We start from the raw sequence: 19,749 nt of genomic DNA, 5'->3' as shown, positions 1-19,749 counted from the left end.
CTTCAAAATTGCTGTGATCACAGGGTGAGAACAGATTGGGTGGTAGAACTGTGAAAACAGGGGTGGAATGATTTGTGAGAATGCTGCGGGGAAGGGGTGAAGATTTGTAAGAGCAAAGAGAGGAGAAATTTGTGTGAGGTGATATGGGAGGAAGGGTTGGGTGGTCGTAGTGAAATTGAGCATAGTGGGAATGTATTAAATCTGCAGGGCTTTTACAACACTGCATTTTTGCAAAGGAAATCAGGCCTCAAAAGATTTGTCCATCATACAATGCCCATCCTTGGAAAAAATCATGACAATTTAAAGGTCACTCACAGCTGTGAGTACCCCCTACCTGGCAACAGACTGAGGTTGAACCAAATAGTTTGTCACCTTGGTACCACATTTGAATCCAAATGAGCTTTCACCACATTACTGTACTAATCTAATCACACCAAATCCCACTGGCTCCCAGTTATGCAATGCCTCAATTTTCAAATTCACAATTTAATTTCAAATCCCTTCATGATCTCATCACTCCCTGTCACTAATCTCCTCCAGCCCCACAACTCTCTGAGATACCTGTGCTCCACTACTTGACCTCTTGTGTACCCCAATTTTAATCCTTCCCCAGTGGTGTTTGTGCCTTCAGCCATCTGGGCCATAAGCTCTGAAGTTCTCTCCCCATACCTCCCCATCTCTCTCTCTTACTTTCCTTTTTTAAGACACTGATTAAAATCCACTTCGCTGACCAACCTTTCAGTCATCAGCAGTAATTAATCCTTATAAATGTTTACAGCACAGAAGGAGGTCATTCACTCCATCGTGTGCAGTTAACAAAGATCTGATTATATTAATTCCATTTTCCAATGCTTGGTCTATAGCCCTGGAGGATAGGCAGCGCAAGTGAAAATCTAAATAGCGTGGATTTTTTTGTAATACTTCTAGGTATCACCTTGGGATATTTTATTACATTAAAGGTTTAATATAAATGCAGATTGTTGTTGTAGGTTAATTGAAAAGAGGCAATCTAATGCACTACACAACCTGATGCTGCAATGCAGATAGATGCTACTAGGGGAAGACAGCAAGGAAAATCAGCCCTCCTTAGATGTGGAGAGTTTCTTGGAGAATGAGGAGGAGCTCATGATTCCAAATGAGCCTTTCATGATTCCCATGACTATGGACAGCTGTGCAGGGAATGCGAGGGGTAACCTGATCTTCACAAGATTTGTATAATAATGATGATGCATCTGCATGACCATTGTTCCATCGCTTATCCTCCATCACCTTTGCTGAGTCTAGAGCCAGCCCTGTTATCGTCCCTTGCTGAAATACCTCTAAACCTTCTTCCTCTACCACCTCCAGTTGTATGGGGAGCGGAGTTTTGTTACACACAGTTGATATTGAATACTAATACCAAGGATATCATAGACGAACGTGTGTCTCCATGTTAAAGCCTGCTACGCCCAAAGCACCGTCATTCAAGTACTTTGCACCTATCTTACTTACAACTGTTGAGAGTTAAATGGTCCAATATCCTCTAGACAAGTGCTTAGATTAGGATCCAGCTGTGCCTGAATTTAAAGCCTTGTTCCACAGAGTGATTATTGCACAAGTAACAAATCATATGAAAGTCCTGTGATGACATGTCTTTCAGGATTGCCATTTCCTTATCTCCTCTCTAGCCATCACACTGTCAGAAACATGGGGTGTGCTATGACTATTTGATATCATAACGGGCCAAAACAAATCTCAACAGTAATGAACAATTTCAAAGAATGAATTACATCATACACATATTTACAAGTACACACTACATGGGACCTCTTTGTACTCACAATCTTTTAAGTTTACTTTCCTATCATCATGCCTAACAGCTACTCTGACATTACCAGCTGAGGTAAGGAGACTTTCTGGTGCAGTGGTAGTGCCCCTTCCACTGGACCATAAATTCCAGATTCGAGTCCAATGCCAAAACTTGTTCGACTCGGAAGAAGCATTCAACACAGTTCAAAGGGCTGAAAATCTTTCCACCACTTTCGTCCATTTTTTTCCAAAGGGTTTAAAAAAAGTATTGGCGTAAAGATACACTATCAACAACAGCAGCTGAGGTGGAGGTAACCTGCTCACTAGCATTCCCTGTTGCCTTGGATTACCATGCAGGTGTGGGGTCTTCAGGTCCATAGCCTAATTGAGGTCTCCTGCACTGGTCTGGGGTCATCGCCTCGGCCTCATCTCTTGGAGCTACTGGGGTCAAGATTGGAGCAGATTATCAGTATTACAGTGACATCACATTGCTCCTTCTGCTTTTCTTTTGTATAGGCAAAGTCAATTAAGTTCCCTTTTCTTGAATAAAGAGCCTTTGTCACATCTCTGATGCAGAGATGCATAGCGAACTAGGAAATGTTGGACATGAACAGAAAATGCTGGAAAATCTCAGCAAGTCTGACAACATCTGTGAAGGGAGGACAGAGCCAACATTTCAAGTCAGGATGAACATTTATTAGAGCTGAAGACAAGGAAAATAGGACAAGAGTTATATTGTAAGGAAAGGGGGTTGGGTAGAGGGAATCTGCAACTGAAATGGATCGCATGGACCAAAAAAAACAAAAGGAATCTGCAACTGATATGAATCGCATAGACCAAAAAAACAAAGACCAAAAAAAAATGGTGAAGGCTAGAAATTGTATTAAAAGCGTCCATTAAGAGATCAGAATGCGTAAATGGCAGAACAAAGGTTCAGCATGTAGGAATGTGGCAGATGGCCCTAATAGGGTAGTTTTCTACACACTGTAGTTGCCAGATTCTCAACTGTGTCCCACTCATCTCTCATGCCACTGCTCTCACCACCTCCCAGAATTGGGATAGGGTTCCTCTTGTCCTCACTTTTCACCCCATCAGCCTCCATATTCAAAGGATCATCCTCTGCCATTTCCATCAACACCAGCATGATGCTACTACTCAACACATCTTCCCCTCACCCCCTCCCCCCGACAATATTCCACAGGAACCGTTTCCTCTGGGCCACCCTGGTCCACTTCTCCATCACACCCAACACCACAGCACCTTGCTGTGCAATCATAAAGGGTGCAACACCTGCCCCTTCACTTCCTCTCTTCTCATCATCACAGGGCTCAAATACTCTTTTCAGGTGAAGAAGCACGCGCTTTCTTTAATCTGGTCTATTGCATTTGTTGCTCCTACATCGGAGTCTACATCAGAGAGACCAAATGTAGACTGGGTGACCACTTTGCAGAACACATTTGATCCCAGATCTTTCTTGTCGCTTGCCATTTCAACACACCATCCTGCTTTCCTGTCAACGTGTCCATCCTTGGCCTGTTGCAATGTTCCAGTGAAGCCCAACATAAACTGTAGGGATAGCACCGCATCTTCCGATTTGCATCTGCAACGCCAGCACGCTGCCACAAGTCAATACATCTTCCCTTCAGAACCTCCCGGACTGAACACTGAGTTCGTCAATTTCAGGGCATGAACATTCTCCTCCACCTCCAGTCTGTGTACATTCATTTTAATTCATTTCATTTCATCTTTTCATTTCATTCATCCATTTTTATTACTTTATATTCTTATTTTTACAATTCTAAAATATCACTTTCCATATCGTTTCAGCCCCCACATCTTTAGGGTCACATTCCTACATTCTGCACCTTTGAACTGGCATTTACTGGTACATCGAGGCACCTTGCGCAGCGATGCCCGAGCACTCTAAGTTGGCTTCCCTGATGTACTCAGGCTCTGTGATCCCCCCCGCCTCCCCCAACACCACATGGGCAAATTTGCCCACAAGATTATAGTTTAAAAACTCAAAGTGCCAGCTGCCTGCATGCAAATCACATGCAATTTAGTAGTACAGGAAGCTTTTTATTGGTCAAACCCACCATCAGCTAACATCTATATGGAACCTTTTAAAGAGGCTCCTGCTCATACAGGAGGATGTGCATCACTGTCAGGATGCTCATGTGTTTTAGAGTTGCCATTTTCTTTGGAGATATGTGTGATTGCTGAAGTTGAACATCTCCACAAATTCACGGTCTCCTCCAGGCCGTCAGCAAAAATGGGAGCTGCTCTTCTCTGAAGATGGAGGAGGTGACAGAGTAGCTGAGCCACCATGGGGTGACCAGGCAAACATAGGTCTGATGCAGGAAGCAGCTAAGTGACCTGCTGTGATCCATAAGGGTGAGTGCAAGCGAGACATCTTCAAAAGGAGTCTCCCATCATGCCACAATAATGTATTTTTACCATTGGACTGCTACTTCAGAAAATTGAATACATGATCAGCCTTAGTGCCACATGGAAGTTTGACTTTTGTGTGAGCTTGGTTGCAATGTTTGAATGCCAGGGTTCATACGCGTGATGGGAATGCATGCAGTTAAGGGGGTAGGTAGCACTTGACATGTCTCTTGTCATTGATGCATTTTGTCACATAGGACAAGTAGGCATACAACATGCAAAAAAGGAGATGCACAGGAGGAGGTGTGTCCGACCTTCAGTTCCTCACAGCAGATGAGGAAGAGGTGATGGTGATCACTGGAGAAGAGGGAGCATGATCAATGGCTGATGGGGAGACTTGACCAGTCAGGCATAAGGAGGTTGAGGCAACCATTCTGGCGATGGCAACTGAGTAGGCAAGATTAATGCAATGAAATGTTATGCACTCCAACTGCAATGATTCCTAACATGATTCTTTTTGTCTCTGCTATTAGAAGGATCAGGACTGAAGCCTCAAATTCTCGGGCCAAAGCAGCCAATCCCCCAGAGGAAGCAATCTCATCTGCCTCGTCTTCTACCTATACCAGCTCATATACACCCAATCGGTGTACAGAAGGTTCACAAATAGATTTGGCAGCACAATCTGGTAAGCATATTGCAGACACATCCCAGGTGTGGACGGAATGTGTGACATCTGAGTCTCCTGACAAGCAGAGGAATGCTAAGGCCCAGGCCTCTGCTGAGCCCCTGCTGATGATGAGCCTTTTGTCATGGCCACAAGAAATCTGTTGGATATGTAGCAGAGGCTAGGGGAAAATATGATGTGGATATGCCAGCGTTGGACTGGGGTAAACACAGTAAAAAGTCTGACAACACCAGGTTTAAGTCCAACCGATTTATTTGATAGTAAACTCACAAGCTTTCGAGGTTAAGCATTTCTTCAGGTGAATGGAGAGTTCTGGCCACAGACAGAGCATATAAAGCACAGACAGTTTACAGATTAGTAATCAGTAGATCAGTAATTTGTAAACTGTCTGTGCTTCATATGCTCTGTCTGAGGCCAGAACTCTCCATTCACCTGAAGAAGAGCTTAACCTCGAAAGCTTGTGAGTTTACTATCAAATAAATCGGTTGGACTTAAACCTGGTGTTGTCAGACTTTTTACTAGGGGAAAATATGGCAGAGATGCCAGGACTTATGTGCAGATTTGAGTGGGGTATAGAAAAGTCCATGCATTCCATGAGTCATGACATGTCCCAGCATTTGAGTGCTTGGCTTCACCATATAGAGGATGTTGACTGCCATGGAGAGCCAGGTCGAGCATTCCTTCTGTATGCACTCTGACCTGCATTCCATTACTTCAATCACTATCTCAGTATAACACTGATTAAGTGAAAGGGGGACAAGGCAAACACCTGGGCCTCCTTCCAGGAACCTGTTCCCTGCAGGGGGCCAGGATGGTGCCACTGAACACCCAAATGGAGGTGAGGCGCATATCAACTTCCCCGAGGACTTCATTTCAGGACATCTCCAGGGTTAGCAGCCTCTCCTTACTTCCTCCATTGCGAAGTGCATGGTGTCCCTTCACTTTCTATTCCCTGTTCAGTATCTGTGCCAACTGGCCTCAAGGAATGCACTCTCACAGTTTGATTGCCATGTTGTAAAATTACTAACAGAAACAGAAAATGCACCATGCACTTCACATACACCTGTGCTGAATGATTACAGAGACACAGATTATGACAGATAAAGATATAACTGAATATGAGCAGTGATCCTGAGGTGCAGTATAAAGCTATTTACCCCAAACATAATTTCCCAAATTGGCACCAGCGTAGCATATATGTCAGTAGGGACCAGTGAAAGGAGGGATGCTACCCTCCATTATAGGGAGAGCAGGTGAAGGCACTGGCAAATACAAACATTGGCTGAATGTGCAAGATGAGGGTTAGAAGTTAAGATCCATGGATTGGCAAAATGAGGTACAGATATGGAAGGCAAAGAAACACAGTGTGAGTTCTGAAAGTGAACTGGGATGTGATCATGGTATTAGCAAAGATTTGTGTGAAGGACTTCGATCATAAGAGGGAGAAACTATGTAGCAGTAGACCAGAAAGCAAGAGGAGGACAAATATAGATCATAGTTTGTCAAGAACAAGGGCCCTAGAACAGGCTAGGAATTAGAAATAAGAGCCTTTATGACTGAGAAGTGTTAGTGGCTGCTAACAAATTAGAAGATAAGTTGATAAAGGGTGCCAGCAAAAAAAAAGTTGGAAAGAAAGTGGTGTATTCACTGAAACACCAGACATGGAATAGTCAACCTTACTGCACAGGTGAATATGCACAGTAAAGGTACTTTCTGACAACATGCGTAAGTGGCTCGTCATTTTGAACAAAAACTTGCTGAACAAGCTGTCAGAATGGATTTCCCTAGAATAGGAAAAATGAGCTTGAAGTTTTATTTTAGCTCTTTTAGTAACAAATTCCTGGTAATGTAAATTGATTGATATAAAAGCTGCATTTTTGCAGAGTAAGAAATTTTAAATTGAAGTGCGTTTGAAACCGTTCAAAGCACCTGGTGGTATAGAAGAGAAACTGAAAATTATAGATGTGTATTTATGGGTTGAATGATGCCGTGACGGTATGGTATTTCTCACTTAGGCTGTTCTGGTGTTAACAAGTGTATTCAGCTAAAGGCAGACTAGGCAATGTTCTACTGGTATCCGAGGAGAAACTAACAGGCATCTTCATTATGCATATTGATGGTTTCTGTGGACAGGTTCTGCATAATTTAAGCAATGAGTGATAGATAAAATAAAGAAAGAATTTAAGATTGCAATTCAGATTTCAGGGGCCTTTAAATACATAGGGATAGATATCAAACGAAGCAAATCAGGAGTGAGTCTGAATCAAAAATCTTACTAATAACATCCCAATAAATCAGATCAGATGCTCACAGAAAGAGGATCTTGCATCCAGAAGTGGGCCAATTAAGAAGTTCGATTGGACAGTTAAACTGGTTGTGCCATCAGACCAGACCTCATTTCCAATACGGTTCACTGGAACTGAATACTATGATGAAACATACTGAAGTTAAGGAAGTTTGGAGAGCAAATAAAACTAAAAAGAAATTTAATTCAGAGAGCTGTGCACTCAAGTTTCCAACCTTGGGTGATCCAAAAGTTATAATGTTAGTCATTTCTAGGGATGCTTTGCACGGTAATCAACCAGATGGGTATTCTAGCACAGCAGGATTTATCATAATCTTGGTGGGAAAGAATAATAAATGTTGTCCATCTGCCTAGAAAGCAAATACAATGAGTATTTAAAAACACTGTAGCTGCTGAAACACTGGTGTTAGAAGTAATAAATATGGTGGTACAATTATCTAATATACTGAGGAGACTCCCACAACTAGGGGAAATCTGAGAAAAAGTTTGGCCCTAGAATGCTATGTGGATAACCATTCTCTTTGGGACAATGTTCATTCGACAAAGGGTGGCATGGAAAAAAGATTGAAGACTGATCTTGCTCTCATAAACAAAATGCTGGAAACAAGAGAGATTTGCAAACTAAAATGAATAGATGCAAGTCAACAATTGTCAGATTGTTTTATGAAAAGAGGTGGTTGCTCCTAGAAATTACTGGATGTACCTTTAAAAAGATGCCTTGTGTTATAATGAAAATATGGAAGATTAATATTTTCTGATTGCTTTGTAATTATTTATATAGTAAAGAAAAAAAGTATTGTTTAGAGAAGGGGGAATATGGGATCTATTGATGGTTGGTTGTACTATAATATAATAGAGAAGATGAATAAATGTATAATTTTATTTCTTTTTGATTCATTTGAAAGATTGTTTGTGCCTACTTCAAAGAAATGAATTTTAAAAGAGAGGAATCTGTCAATGTATTTTCAATTACATTGGTATTGTTTGTTAATGACAATTACATTGTTAAGGGAAAAAGGTGATTGGTATTGGAACAAAAATAGAAAGGGAATAGCTGGGACACTCAGTATAGGCAAGGAATAAAGTCAATAAACTCATGTCAAGGCTCTGTGTCTTTCTTTTGACTTCACCAATCACAAGGATTCTATTTACACATATTAGGGTGGAAGACAGGAGAGGTTGAATGACAGAAATTAGTCTACAGAACCAAAAGAGGTAGAGATGGAGCAAGAAAGGGAGCAAAGAAACAAAAGATGTGTCTATAGCAGGGGGGCCACTGTGTGAAAGCGAAAATGTTAGGTATATCAAAACATGCAAAGAAAGGGAAACAAAATAGGGGGAAGGATTTTACGTTCTGAAATTGCAAAATTCAATGTCAAATCTAAAAAGCTTTTCAGACCATGAGCTTTATTCACAACTCACAGTACTCAATACAGCCAGAATTTAGTAGTGATGACCAACAGTCCTGATGTATGGGGGCAATCTGCTTCAGGAGCCAAAGGGGACTCAGGGCTGTATCTTGTCGGCATGATCATTGGCTAACCATCACTATTAAGGATGGCCTTGTTCCCAAGAGCTGCTGGTCAATCAGAAGGCCAGCAGCTCAGCAGCATCATTGGGAATGTTAGCCATTTCTGCGGCTGCACCTGGAAAAGGGTGCATCGATGGATGTGTACCCCGTTAAGTTCATCTGCCTGTGACATGGGCTTAAGAATAAGATGGGCATCATTTACTTTTAAAACGCAATATTGATTATGGACAATTTACCTTGATAAGACGGAATCCAATGGATTAAGTGACCTTTTTTTGTGTTTTCTGCACAAACAGGAACTAACTGATATCTAGGCATATCCCTGTGGAGTCATTAAAATGTAAATAATCTTTTGGGGGAAATTCCATTGAAGAGAAATCAAAATGCAATGGATTACAATGGAGTTATTGTCTACATTCTAATAGACCTCAAGTATAATCATCACAGAGACTTAGATGACTGCAAATTGGAATCCCACAAAGATTGCATGAAGGAATCCATTTTTATTACAAAAAATGCACATGGTCAACATTTGAGTGGACAATGGGAACATCAATGTTGTGGCCACAAGACAGAAACTTGCATGTGATGAAAAATACCTATTAATTCATAAGAATAGCCCTAAGCAACCAGCTTGGAACAAAGACCACAGAAGGAAGGAATCTAATGCAGAAAAAGAACTCTGTCTAGAAATCTCACCTTAGACAAAGAAATAAAGCTAAATTAATTTTACCTGCAAGATTATATTTTTCACTACTGGGACTTGACCACAACTTCAACTGGAAAAGCTAGTTAACCACTAAGTTCATAACCAGAAACTTCCAACCTCCATTTTTTCTTCTGTGACTAAAAGGGAACCCTTAGACCTGCAATGTTTCCAAACACCTTCTTGAAAAACTAAAGTAATAGTGAGTTCTCAGACTTTTCAAAAGATATTAGTGCATGCTACTTCTTTTTAGTTGTGATCACACTTTTTTGTGGATGGTTCTTGTGTGGCCAGGTGGCCACAATATTAGCAGTGAGGACAACAGTAACAACAAGAATCAAACGTGCTGGGAACTGTGGTCAAGTTATAATCAAATGCAAGTTAGAGGGCTACAAAAAGTCATGAACTGCCATGTGAACTGTGATCTGACACTTCCTGTGTTGACCAAATAAGGATAGTTGTTGGGACTGCGCTAGACACACTGGAGCCATTGTTACCATATATAGTGAGGCTATGTAATTTGGTATAAACATTTGGGAGTTGTTTACAAGTAACTCCATTGGCTGTAATCTGATCTGTTTCAGATGATGAGTCACAGAGAACATTCTGGAAGATTGTGAGAAGTTTAGGATAAAGAGATGTATTTGTGTATTTGGCTGTAGCAGCAGCTTGAGACCCACCATTGCAAGGGTGCCCTAAAGAACATCTTCAGAGAAGACAAAGAATCATCTACATCAGAGAGCAGATCTAGCCAGTTTGCTCAAAACTGAGTAGTATTCATTTTTACTTGAAGTTTAGGGTTAACGTTAGAGTCAGAGAGTTAAGGTTAACTGAGTTAAGGTTTTGCTTCTGTTATGTGTTTGTATGAGTATTGGTACTTAAAGTGTTAATGAAGAAAAATGTTTTGTTTCAATGAATTTGAGTCAACTCCTGTCCTTTGGTTTATTGTACTAAAATAAGTAACTGCAAAGAAGATTACAATCACATAACACTTGTGTGAATGAAAATAGGATATTGCTGTGATTACACTTTGGGTGCTGAGGAAAGTAAATGTTTCTTTTAATGTAAACCTATAAGAAAGCCCATCTCGTGTCTGTTATTGAAAGTCAAATTAGTCAAGGGATTAAAACACTTCCTTTTCAAAACATATCTTGTTGCAGTCAGTTGAGAGGTGGGAAAAGGGTGTACTTAGATAAATACATCTCTCCTCAAACTATAACAACATCCACGACCATAAATGTGATTTTGGGGATACCAAGGCCATTGTACTAGGCCCTGGTGATAGGGGCAGTGTGTTTGGTAAGAGTAGGTGTTGCCACGGAGGAACAGCCACTGATGCCAGAGTATTCCTTTGTGGGCTGAAGAGCACCAAAACAGAAATCCCCTTTCATGGGTGGCCAATAGGGTTTTCCCAGCAGTCTCCACAATTGGCAAGAAGTCCTTAGGGTGGCAGAGCAAAGTGTGCAGAGGATACTGAAAGTCTGTAGAGGGGTATAGATAGTCTAACTGAGTGGGCGAGGGTCTGGCAGATGGAGTACAATGTTGGTAAATGTGAGGTCATCTATTTTGGTAGGAAGAACAGCAAAATGGACTATTATTTAAATGTAAAAAATTGCAGCATGCTGCTGTGCAGAGGGACCTGAGTGTCCTGTGCAGGAATCTCAAGGAGTTGGTTTGCAGGTGCAGCAGATAATTAAGAAGGCAAATGGAAGTTTGTCCTTCATTGCTAAAGGGATGGAGTCTAAAAACAGCGAGGTTATGTTGCAGCTGTATAAGGTGCTGGTGAGGCCATACCTGGAGTACTGTGTATTGTTTTGGTCTCCTTACTGGCAATGGAGGGGTGAAGAGGAGATTCACTAGGTTGATTCCGGAGTTGAGAGGGTTGGCTTACGAACAAGACTGAGTAGACTGGGGCTATGCTCGTTGGAATTCAGTAGAATGAAGGGAGATCTTATAGAAACATATAAAATTATGATGGAAATAGATAAGGTAGAAGCAGGGAAGTCGTTTCCACTGGCGGGTAAAACTAGAACTAGGGGCATAGCCTCAAAATAAGGAGAAGCAGATTTAAGACTAAGTTGAGGAGGAACTTCTTCACACAAAGGGTTGTGAATATATGGAGTTCCCTGCCCAGTGAAGCAGTTGAGGCTATCTCATTGAATGTTTTTAAGACAAGGATAGATAAATTTTTGAGCAGTAAAGGAATTAAGGGTTATGGTGAGCGGGCGGGTAAGTGGAGCTGAGTCCACAAAAAGATCAGCCTTGATCTTATTGAATGGCGGAGCAGGCTCAAGGGGCCAGATGGCCTACTCCTGCTCCTAGTTCTTATATTCTTATGTTCTTTCATCCTTTTTCACTGATGCAATATCAGCAGCAGTAGCAAGAGCAGTAGCAGTGGCTCAACTGACCTTTAGACGGGATGGCTATCCACCACCTTCCCCGCTGCTAATAAGATGACATGGAGATGGGTACATGACTTCACAATCTCCCCTCAATGTTTATGAGCTAGTAAAATTCAGCTCACCAAGAGGGAATATTATTCATTTAATATTCAACACCATAAGAGATTTACAGAGCCTTACAGGAGAGCTAACTGAAATGTAAAAATTGCAATAGTTCACTAGCTAAGCATGAAAGAAACAGCACATCCATGGTTGATGGCAGGGGACAGGAATGTTTCCTTTATAGAGAAATAATTGCGCAAAAGCGTGGGAAAGGAATTGTGCAGGCACAAATTAATGGTCACAATTCAATTGCCCCAGAGAAGGTGAGCTGAAACTGGCAAGTTGCAGGCACCAATCAGTTATCCTGCTCCAGCTCACCTGTCAGACTGAAAGCAAGATCAGATAGTGACAGCAGCCCAATCTTGCATCAAATTAAAGCGAGTGACAAAAATGTTACTTGCCTTTTCTTCGTCTACTTCTAAGGTTCCTTTCAGGAATGCTAGCTAGGGAATTCCACTGGGGAGCCCAAAAACTAGTTGGAGCTTCTGCAGTGCAAAGTCACTAAATTTTTAATCCATTTCAGAGCAGAGTCTTCAAGCAGGCATCAAACGTCTCAAAAACAAATATAGAAAGCTTTACACCTTCCAAAGGTGGCTGCTTGGGGACGCCTGAATATCATGAGAATTAATATCACTTTGGATATATTTTAGGCATCCCTGCAGGACTGTACATTGGCCTGTGAAATGGGATGTTTTGCCCATTTTGAAACTGGAAACTGCAAAACAATTCTTCCCTCTGTTCACTTGCCCTATCTGGATCTACATGCTGGGGAATTGACTGGATATTATCCTGACATAGGACATTTAACATTGTCACTATATCTCTGAAGTCTTTCTCCGTATAAATCATAGGTGAGGGAATGGCCAGGACCAGGGACACGGCAGAAACATACTACACTTAAATAATCCATCCTGATCCAGACAAAAGGCAAGCACATCAACCCACAAGTGATTCAATTATATCCATCTACTAGTCATCTGACCAACTTCTCCCATTAACAACTGGGGGGAACATTACATCAGATAAAAGAGGCACTCACCAGATGGAATTACAAAGGCAAAGTGCTAGGTGATACAAACACTAATTTACAGAAATAAAAACAGAAAATGCTGGATAAACTCTGACAACATCTGTGGAGAGAGAAAAACACAAAATTTTGAGTCCATATGACCCTTTTACAGAATTGAAAAGGGATAGAAATGTGATGAATTATATACTTGGAGTGTAGGGTAGGCCAGAATGGAAGGTCAGTGATAGGTCAGTGTGAAGGAGGGGTTAACAAAGAATGTCACAGATGTGAGACAAAGGGACTATTAATGGTGCCATTAGGGACTGAAGACTGTTAATAGTGGTAAAAGTAGGATAACAGGATATAAGAACATAAGAACATAAGAAATAGGAGCAGGAGTAGGCCATCTGGCCCTTCGAGCCTGCCCCGCCATTCAATAAGATCATGGCTGATCTGTCGTGGCTCAGTTCCACTTTCCCGCCCTCTCCCCATAACCCTTAATCCCCTCTCTTATCAAAAACCCATCAACCCGCTTCTTAAAAATATTTAGCGAGGCAGCCTCCACCACTTCAACGGGCAGAGAATTCCAGAGATTCACCACCCTTTGAGTGAAGAAGTTCCTCCTCAACTCCGTTCTGAACCGCCCCCCCTTTATCTTGAGGCTGTGCCCCCTAGTCCTACTGTCTTTTTTGAGCGGGAAGAGTCTTTCCACCTCTATCCTATCCATCCCATTCATCATCTTATACGTCTCAATGAGATCTCCCCTCATTCTTCTAAACTCTAACGAGTACAAGCCTAGTTTATTCAGCCTCTCCTCATAGCTCAACCCCCTCAACTCCGGTATCAGCCTAGTAAACCTCCTCTGCACTCCCTCCAGGGCCAAAATATCCTTGCGCAGGTGCGGCGCCCAAAACTATGTCAATAGGCGAACCGTGGTCAGTGCTCTGTGGGAGCAAAACTGAACAAGGAACAGTGGTCATGTGGGGGAGGGCTGAATAAACTTTGGTGCTTAATTTGCATATTTTATAGACCTATTAGGCTGCATCGCTAATATTAGTTATTAGTATATTGCACACTGAGGTCCATTTGCTCCTCTACCTGGTTTAGATTCTTATTTTCCAAGTTAAATGTGATCTCTTTATTTTTCTTATCAAAATAGAATACCTTGCACTTACCTATGTTGAAGTTCATTTGCCAATTATATGCTGATTCTTCATATTTATTCATGTCTTCTTGTAATTTGTTGTAGTTCTCCTCAGTATTAATTACTTACACCCCACCCCACTACCACCCCGCCCTCCCCCCCCCCCTAAATTTGGTGTCATTCACAAACATAGAAATTGTGTTTTTGATTCCAAAGTCTAAATCATTAATATAAGCAACAGTGATTCCAGCACTGATCCTTGTGGGAAGCTGCTTCTTCTGCCACTGTGAATAGCTACTCTCCACCTGTACTCCTTGTTTTCAGTCTTGCAGCCAGCTAACTCTCCATTTTGAAACTTATCCCCTGACTCCACACCCTGCTCTGACCTTATTCATTAGCCACCTTATCAAAGGGCTTTTGGAACACCAGATAAACTACATCTTCTGCATTACCCATGATTATTCTCTTTGTTACCTAGCTGTTGGATTGCCATAAAAATGGATTTGTGAAAGGAAATCAGCCATCCTTACTTGGTCTGGCCTAGTTATGATTCCAGGCCTACACCAATGTTGTTAGCGCTTAACTGCCCTAGAAAGCCACCGGATTAAATAAAATTGCTGGAAATAATAACAAGAATTGCTGTGGTTCAATAATTCAAATGTCTTCTCAGGATAACCAGAAAATGCTGGCTTTGCCAGTAATGTTTACATCACAAGAATGATTTATAAAAGACGGATATGGCAACTCAGATTCACAAGATACTAAAATAGTGCCTCAATGTGGTGGCACAGTGGTTAGCATTGCTTCCTCATAGTATCGGGTTTGATTTTTAGCTTGGGTCACTGTCTGTGCGGAATCCGCATGTTCTCCCTACGTCTGCGAAGGTTTCCTCCAAGTGCTCCAGTTTCCTCCCACAGTCCAAAAGATGTGCTCATTTGGTCCACTGGCCATGCTAAATTCTCCATCAGTGCACCTGAACATGTGCCAGAATGTGGCGACTTGGGGATTTTCACAGTGACTTCATTGCAGTGTTAACGTAAGGCTATTTATAAGACTAATAAATAAACTTTAAACATTAGAAACAATTGAATGAGGCCATAATAATGCTGTTGGAGTTTATGATGATAAATATATGATATAGAATATAAAATGCAAGATGTAAATATATATAAAACCTTGGTGTGATCATAATTGGAGTATCATATGTAGTTTTCAGCATTGAAGCAATTGTGAAAGTACAATGCAGATTCGCTTCAATACTGCCTGATTTAAAGAAGTATAAATACAAAGACACATTTGAAAAATTGGGGCTGCTTTCATTAGAGCAGTGGATCTTATGGGGTGGTGTGATAGAAGTTTTAAAATTATAAAGAGAAGGGACATAGAACATCCAGACTGCTCCCAATGGGTTGAAGGGTGTAGAATGAAGAAACATAGATGTAAGGGATATGAGAAGAAACATAGATGTAAGAGATATGGGACAAAGAATACTTAAAGATAGTGCATTTCAGATCATAACATTTCACTGCATTACAAAAATCTCATCTTCCATCTGGTTCTTTTGTCTTTTTGGATTATGGGATTATAGGTACATGGATTAGGAGTATTCATCACGTGGAAGATAAATACTAACAAATGTTTCCCCACCTACTGGTGGTTTTTGAGGAGGTGCTTCATGGGCAAAAGCCTGTTGTCATGTCATTTAAAGGCACTTAAAGGCCTATTCCCACTTAGCCTCAATTTTCGGTCTGGTGTGCATTGGTGGGAAATACAAAAATTTTAAACCAAAATCTTGGATGGAGAACTGGGGTGACGGTTGCCTCCATCAGAAGCCCACTTCTGACAAAAGACACCCTCTCCTCAAGGACTGAACACCTCTGGACCCCTCGCCGCCTTCGTCCCCCATTCCCCCATCCTATCTGCTGAGTGCCCAGTTCACGATACACCAGGAACCTCTACCTTCCGCTCTCTTGTACCCCTCTCAGTTACTTGGCCTTTATATCCCAACACTTAATCACAGGCACATTGCTGAAGTGCTTCTTTCAGCCACTGCAGAGCTATGCCTGACAGTTCTCCAAGGCAGGATGCCCATTCAAATGAGGACAGAAGTCCTGCCTGTTGCTAATCAATGCTAATTAGAGTGTAAAATGGCAGTGGGCCTATCAGAATCCCCTCCATCTTAAAAATTCAGACCATATGTGTTTGCTCATGTTTCTATGTTGTAATTTCTATGTTGTTACCAACTCTGATATCTTTTAATAATTCTCCCATCAGTACAGGTTGTACGTAGTCATTTAACATCAAAACTCAACAGGTATTATTCCTAACACATAAGGGGTGGTGCCACCATTCATGCTCTTGGCTTTCATACAAATTTCGCTAGAATTATTCAAATTAACGTTAGTCCTTACTAAATCGTTTTTACTTAGCATGAGGAATTTATTGTTCTTCCCTTATGCTCGTGTTATCAAATTATATTGGTAACCATCAGACAAGGTTAAATATGTGTTGCTACTTTCCTCTTGTCAATAAGGCATTTACTTGTTTGCTAACTCTATTGTACAATTTACACAAGCTTCTGCTTAAATATGCCTTAACTAATTTCAGCTGACTTATGTTACACGCTATTTAAATGGCAAGCAATTTTTGTGACCTGATTCGTATGTAATCATCTCTAGCAGTTCATTAATAAAAAACTGGCTACCTATGGTTAAATGCCTTGCAAGAATCTTTATTATGTTTATAATCTCAGCGGAATGACAATTTAATTAATCATGACATTAAGTAATCAGCCTAACAATTGCTTCTGTTGCCAGAAACTTATTCACAAAGTCACCCGAAAAGGTTAATGATAATGTTGTAGCAAATATTGAATTTACAGCTGCTTGCATTTTCCCTCATGCCCAAGATGGCATCAGCACAGCTGGCTGGCTGTATTATTACATTTGGATCAGGAGAATGCATGAACAAACCTGTGTGGTGCAGTATAAGTAGCATGTAATGCTGGGATAATTTTTCATCAATGCAGTCACATCTTACACTATAAAGTTAAAACATTGATGACAATCTTTCTGCTGGACTTAATTTTCCTGTCATTACACCTCTAAATGCAAATTTAACATATGATATTTTAATCAAGCAGTAGGCTATAGTAAATTAATTTATCTTAATCTGTTAAACTGTTTAGATTTTAACCCAAATTTCCTGTTAAGATTTTTCTGTGTTATTGAATTTGGGCCCCAAATCCGTGGGTTCCAAAAACACAACTTTAATTCTGAGAATTTCTAATTTACTCAGAAAAGTTGGCTGAAATTCTCCCAAAAAAATTCTAAGTGTCAAACTCACATGAAAACTGGAGTAACTCATGCTGGTTTTTTCAGAGTTCTTCAGAGAAGAACCTCCAGAATCTGAGCACTGCAGAGGTCACCAGTCTGGATATCATTAAGAACAAGGGAGTGGGACCTCATCCCGCTGAAGAGACTGAAATCAGCATGCTAAGCAGGCCGTTGCACATGCGCCAATCTATCAGTGCTGAGATTGGAACGGTGGCCCTGCACTGACAGCCTCCTGGTTGCAGGCCAGCCTCACGACTCTCACATTGCCAACCATCCATTGCCCACGGGCCAAACGCTGGCACCCCAAATATTCCCAGGCCAAACCCCGAACCCTGCCCCCTCCCCCGTCACCCAGCCTGATCTCCAGCCCTCTCCCAACAGTTAACTCTTCTCCTCGTGGTGCCTACTCCCCTAGCCAGCTAACCCCAACCCTTCTTCCCCACCACCCACAGCCCATCCCGATCATTGGCCTCACTCCCTCTCTCTCCCAGCGATCCTGACTGCAGAGTGTCAGCAGGGCCCTCCCCCACCACCTCACCGATCACCCCCTTGACACTGACACATGCCCAACAGGAATTGTCAAGCTGCCCCTTGGCAGTGGGGGTGCCCCCTGGGGCATTGGCACCATGATAGTGCCAACCTATGCCCCCAATGCTGCCCAAGGAGCAAAGTGCCTGTGCCCAGGGGGCACCCCCACCTCCCAAATCTCTGGGATCCCCAATTGCACCCCCCTTCACTCAGGCCGCTGGTTCCCTGAGAGTGGGGAGCTACTGTAAACCCCTCTGGAGTGAAATACTATGGCAGGGTGGGAAATGCTAGTGGGTTCAGAACCTTCAGTTTGGGCCTGCTAATTGTATTTAAATCAGATGTAAAATTATATTTAAATTATGGCGTTAAGTAGATGCCACCGGATATCTAGCGCTGGGAGATACTACCACAGTGGGAATGCATGCACAAATCCCTCGCAAGATTCTTCTAGCCTGTTGCACCAGAAAATTGCTCCCATTAACATTGATCTGTTCCTTCTTATTCATGTACTTGCCATCATAAACCTCTGCAATTAGAATAACGCTTGTAAAGGACAGTTAAATACGTCCTGGGCATCATTCTCATATGATTCCACAAACTGAACAGTCCAGAAATAATGGGACATATACACTTGCACTGAAACTCAGAACATGAATCAAAAATATCAAGTACAAGTGCAATAAGGTGAGTTGTAACCTGTAACAAGTTCCGATCAAGGACTCCAATGGAGCCCAGGGTATTAACTACTCACTAGACTTGCCTACAAAACACATTTCATTGGTCTAAGATTGTTGTTTTTACAGTAATCTGAGATTTCATAAAGTTTGGGAGCATCTAACGAATAGAATACCATCTTAAATGCTTCATAGTTGCTGATGTAGCTGGAAAATGGATGTATCTGAGCTAGTGCATGCATTGCAGATGTAACTGGTGTAGGATGCAGTGCGAAATTAAACTTGGGTCCTTACCATTGTGAGAATGTAAACAATCAGAAGATGTCACACATGCCAATGCTACAAGTGAAACACCAATGTAAACACAGGCTGTGAAATTTAACAATCCCTGAAAAATGGGTATGAACATAAAGATGCACAATTAACACATGCCGATTGTATACGACACAGGCAGCACACAAAGTCTCTGCTAACTGATAATTTAAATGATAGTGCTTGTTTAGCTACTAACTGTGCAGTGAGCAGCTGTACATCTGAGCTGGGTTACAAAATTCAGAGATGCTAGCACTAGTTAAAGCCAGTTTAAACCTCTTAAAAGAGAGATGCATTCCAACAAAAGCTGGTGCTGGAAATCAATCTGAAAGGACTGACATCGGAAAGGCACCTAAACAGCGTAAAATGGCAAAGAGCGTGATCAAAAATATTTCTGATTCCACTCTGAAGGCCTTGGTGCAGGAGATGGAGAGAAGGAGCAATGTTTCTATCTAGAGCGAACCTGCGAGCAGAAGACATGGATACAGGGGTCACAAGAAGTTCAATGACTGCAAATAAATGGCCAAGATCAGTGAACATGTCTTTAAATGCCACAACTTACTAACTGGATCACAAGTTCCATAAGTCTCACACACTGTTCAACACATCTCATCTACATCATCCATCAATCAAAACCATGGTGTGATCTTACTGGTCATTCATGCTATGTTCCCATTGCAGCAAGGTCAGAGAATTTGGCGTCCAGTCAAATATCCGTTCACTGCAGCAGGAGGGAAAATCCCACTAGGTGAATGATTGTAACATTCCAGCCCATGACCTCTAACAGTATTGCAGTAAGTCTCTCATTAATATCTCACAACCTTCATATAGTGCCTGGAT

General features: G+C 41.6%; 1 protein-coding gene across 2 annotated transcripts in view; it reads right to left on the bottom strand.

The window, feature by feature from the left end:
• The window catches only part of adcy2b (adenylate cyclase 2b (brain)), a 668,382-nt gene that overhangs the window by 399,561 nt on the left and 249,072 nt on the right, over positions 1-19,749 (bottom strand). The gene's annotated exons all lie outside the window — the stretch shown is intronic.

The sequence above is a fragment of the Carcharhinus amblyrhynchos genome, chromosome 2 (genome assembly GCF_965287045.1).
Source record: "Carcharhinus amblyrhynchos chromosome 2, sCarAmb.v2.hapA, whole genome shotgun sequence".
Classification (NCBI taxonomy): Eukaryota; Metazoa; Chordata; class Chondrichthyes; order Carcharhiniformes; family Carcharhinidae; genus Carcharhinus; species Carcharhinus amblyrhynchos.
This window is presented reverse-complemented; position numbering and strand designations above follow the sequence as displayed.